The sequence below is a fragment of the Coturnix japonica genome, chromosome 1 (genome assembly GCF_001577835.2).
Source record: "Coturnix japonica isolate 7356 chromosome 1, Coturnix japonica 2.1, whole genome shotgun sequence".
NCBI classification, from domain to species: domain Eukaryota; kingdom Metazoa; phylum Chordata; class Aves; order Galliformes; family Phasianidae; genus Coturnix; species Coturnix japonica.
In genome coordinates this window covers 157,224,800-157,229,701 of record NC_029516.1, presented here as the reverse complement: position 1 = coordinate 157,229,701, position 4,902 = coordinate 157,224,800, and positions in this window count along the sequence as shown.

Here is a 4,902-nt window from a genome sequence, read left to right as displayed (position 1 = left end):
AGTCTTGCATTCACAAAAATGGGTGTGAAATGAGACAAGCATACACAGAAATCTCTCCTGAACTGAGAGAAAGGAGGAGTTGAAACATCTTGCCATCCAATCTCAATGCTGATTCTCAGCATATAATGAAAATTCAACTGTTTCTCTCGGACGCTGAGCAGATCTGTGTCACCTCATGACTCATAAGAAGAAAATTCTTGTGTAAATCTTGTGCCCTGGGAAGCTACAACACTGCACACCTTTCAGGGCACAGTTCTTATTTAAGCTCTTTAGACACAAGAATCCCAGAGGAGAAGACTCCAGACACTCTTCCTTCCTTTCTTTATCAAAGGATTTTTTTTTTCTTTTCTTTTCATTTTTTCTTTATGGTCAGCATGAAATTCTCAAACAGGAGCCAAAACCTGCAGCATTTTGCTACAATTAGATGAAGTAGGAAATCAGGAGGAAAATAAGATTTGGGGAAAAAAATAATCGTGGTTTTAATGTAGATATTATTGTTCATGAGGTCTGCTGTAGATTCAATTTCTGTCTAGAATTCTGCCCCAGAAATGAGCATTCTGCCTCAGATTTCAAGCAGAATGAGAAGGTGGAACCTGGAAGCAAGACTGACTGGTAAAGTGGAGGTAATCTGTAGAACTGGAAATGTCTATTTCCAAGGTGGCAGAGCTGAACGGGCAAAATTTAATCATCTTGGTGATCATCCTCAAGTACTCAAAGAACAAGCACATGAATTGCAAATCTTTTTGCAAATATATGTACAAATATTTATTGGTTCTAACTGTTGACTACTAGTACACCTAGGACTGATACTTATGAATGAGGAAGAAAGAGTATTCTAGATAAGAACAGTCAACCATTTGAATTGCCTTGACGTGGAATGGATATATTGGAGTTCCTCAGGGTCTGGTGTTGGGACATTACAAAAGTCACACAAAGATTACATGAGACCAACAGAACTGCAATAGAATAGAACAAGGTAATTGATGAAAAGTTAAGAACAAGAATCTCCACAGCAGACTGAGAGCTCACCAGTTAATGAGCTCAGGCGAAGAGAAAGTTTGAGACCAAAGAAGTGTTAGTGATGCAAATATGAAAAACAGAAGATGTCCTGTGCTGGCATTAGCAGCCTGGAGTCTTCCTGTCTTCATGGGGAAAGAACCTTGCAAGCTAAGAGCCAGTGTAGCCACAAGAGCAGAGAGGTATATGTTGGCTGTTGAGGATTTCTGCCTGAGGAGAAGTTTTTGAGATCAGAGCAATGAGGTTCCAGCACAGCTTCCCAGAACAAGAAAGGTAAAGGAAGAATGAAGAGGAACAGGATCAAATTAACTTAACATGCAAGTTTATTAAGATGTCAGAAAATAATTATGTAACGTGGCTTTTTGGAATAGCAGTGGACAGGACTCAGTGAGCCAAGAAGAGCCCTTGAATCCAAATGCGATCCTATGTCAACCTCCCTTCCCCCTCTGCATCTCCCTTGAGCCCGTATATTACTTTGATCTGCCCACTCAGATCCTCCACCACAAAGGTATCCACACAAATTTACTCTCAGAGGAGGATATGACAGTCTCTCATGAAATATCCACTGTATACATTTCCCAAACCCTTTCAGGACTGTTTGCTCCTTTGAATAAACGACTTGGGTTTGTTTTTCCGGTAACCTTTTAAAACTCTAAAAAAGTCCTTCTGAAGGAGAAACCACACAAGTTTTCTCAGTCCATTTGCATCTTCTTTGTTCCAGCCTAAATCTAATTCTTTTAAATATTTGTTTGGGGTTTTGTTTTTACTATGTTTCCTATGAGCCCAAATCGTAACCTCCTTGATGAAAACAGAGTTCCAAATGTCTTTTAGAACTGAAAATACAAACTTTGCCTGGCAGTACTGTCTAATTTCCTTTCTCTTCCCCTTTAGTTCGATGTGTCAAAAAAACAACAATGAAACACAACACAACAACAACCCTCTCCAAAACTGTGACGATGTGCATAAATAAGTGTTGTGTAAGCACACTGGTATCAGTTACTTACTGCATTGTGTGGACCCACAGTAAGGAAGTATTAATAAAATCTTCATAGAATCATAGAATCACTCAGGTTGGAAAAGACCTTAAAGATCATCAAGTCCAACCACAACCCAACCATAGTACCCTAACTAACAACCTTCTGCTAAATCCTGTCCTTGAGCACCACATCCAAATGTGTAATTGTATTAACTATTTATTAACTACCAACACATTTAAAATATCATTGCTTTGAATTTAATAAAAGCTCTTCTTGAAGAAGCTCCGTAATAATTCTTCTGTTATAAAAACAGCGGTTCTGTTTTGCTTGTACCTTGACTCAGTGAATCCCTGGGGACACTGCATCCATGTGGAACCCTTGGAAAGCTCACTACAAGTGCCAGGGTCCCTAGACAAGCTGCTTACTGTAAGCTGCTACTTCTGTTGATGTGGATACAAGCAAGCTGCAGTTTTCTATCAGAAGTGAGTCATCAAATTCAGACCTAAGCTTGGCCCAAATTGGCTCTAGACACACTTCTGCTTTTTTTGCTGGCTAAAACTAAGCAGGTTGGCTCACATCCTGAGATGCTCAACACATAATTACCACGGAAGACTCGAGCCTTAACTATTTCTAAGCCAGCCGTTACCATTCCACCTATGTGACAGATCATAGCATTCTTAAGAGCAGCGTGGTTGGATTGGATGTTTTGTTTTTAAAAGGACAGGAGAAGAGCGTGGAGAAGGATTTCAGTTGGCAGTTCCTCATGGTGAAAAGAAATATTATTTTTTGAGAGATAGATGAAAATAGATAGATGGAAATACATAGATGAAAATAGATAGATGGAAATGTCTGCTCTCTATGTAAGATGCCAACTTTTCAGTTTGGCGATTGCTGGCTTATGTATTGTGTTCAGCCGTGAGAGGAAAGTGGGGTGAGTAATTATCTTGCTGCCTACTGGACACGGTTATGAGTCTCAGCCACCCCTTTTGCTGTTAGGCATTTCAGCAAACTCTTAGGGGACTTTTTTCCTGCACAGTAGCAGGAATGGGAAGTAATGTTCCATTCAATTCTCTCAGCTGCAACTACTATTAATTATGTTCAAGGTTTCCCTTAGGAAGACACTCTCACAGGAAACGTGCTCTTTTCCTCACCTATATGCACAGAGTGGTTATGTTTCTGGGAGGCAAATCCAGGCTCGGGGGGAAGAGAAAGATATCTTTCTGAAGGTTCTCACGAGACAGTGCCAGAGAAGGCTTATGGAGTATTGAGTTCCTAAAGGCATGAAAACCGGGCAGGTTAAACACTGCACTCGGGCTGCGGCATTAATTTAAAATTAATACCATTGCATGGAGATTGTGGAGCTTGATTGAAATCCACAGCAAAACACGCCGACCTGCATTTCCCCAGGTACCGTCCGTGTAGCTTCAGCCGCTACATCCACGTTGCTTTTTAACTTTTGACCTTGTTATTTTCGCCATGCTCGCAGCACAGCAAACGAAGGGAAAAACGACTTACCGGGCTGCTGCCCGGCCGGGCAGGGGTAGGGGCAGGACGGGCAAGGAGGGGGAGCCGGGCGGCTCCTGAGCAGCCCCTGCTGGCCGCGGGCTGCGCACTACGAGTAAGGGAAGGAGACAGCACGGGCTGCTCGGTCTCAGCAAGCCACGGCCGCAAAAGAAGGAGGAAGACTTGTTAGAAAAGGACTGACAAGCTCCAGAACAAGCCAGCGCTTCAAGACGACGAGGATTCACTTCCCAAATACCCACCGTGGATTAAAAAAACACACAACAGGCAGCCCTTACCCGATCGACCGAAACTGAGGGACTAAATACCTTCCAAAGACATGTAATGTTTTCTTTTAAAACTAGTTATGACTTACAGATCAAATAATGAAGTAAGTGGTTGCTCTGAGCAGCCTGGTCTGGTGGTTGGTGACCCTGCACGTAGCAGGGGGGTTAAAACTGGATGATCATTGTGGTCCTTTTCAACCCAGGCCATTCTATGATTTGACGATTCTATGATTGCTGGTACCATTTCTCCCCACTAGATCCTATAGCACATTAATTTCCTTTCCATTGCCAGGTAACAATGACTGTTTGTCAGCCAGAGGACCGCTTCCTGCCTTTGCACGATGGAGGTGGACAACCTTTAACTCAAGCAAATCCTGCACGCCGTGGAGTTTGCTGGTAAACAAGCAGGAAAAAATCATCTGCTTTGGCAATACGAGAGATTCTTTGTTTCTTTTTATTTCCCCGCAAGAGCAACATTTTTATATATAGATATATATATATATATAAATACTTTCACCAGCTTCAGGAAAGGGTGGGTTGGAGTCAGGGGTTTCCTGAGCCCTTTCAGAACACGGCTCTAACGTAGCCGTGCGTTCAGAAGAGCCCCTGGAGAGCCTTGTTTTGGAACACTCTGACGCCTACGCGTTATTATCTTTGCTACGTTGTGCAGTTTCGTGTGAAATTTATTTTTACTCTCGAACCAAACACGCCCCTGTTTATCTTCATTCAGAGGAGGTTTAATAATGTAAAAAACAAAATAACTTTTTAAAAAGCAATTAGATTTACAATGAATGCCCAAACATGAAAGTATAAAGCGAGTTAACAAGAATGGGCTTCTAAAAGATCAAAGCGAGCGTGTTTATTTGATTTGATTAAAAACAAATAAAAAGTACTTTCACTTTAACAGGTTATAACTGGCTGTTGACAGAAACCAGTGAAAGAGTTTCCCATCCCCACAGGATAAAGGTATTCTTTGGGTAGAGGTTCACGTACTCAGATTGCTCACTGACACGTCTAAAGAACTGCATTTCTAAATCATAGAATCATAGAATTACCCAGGTTGGAAAAGACCTTGAAGATCATCAAGTACAACCGCAGCCTAACCAGTACCCTAACTCTAA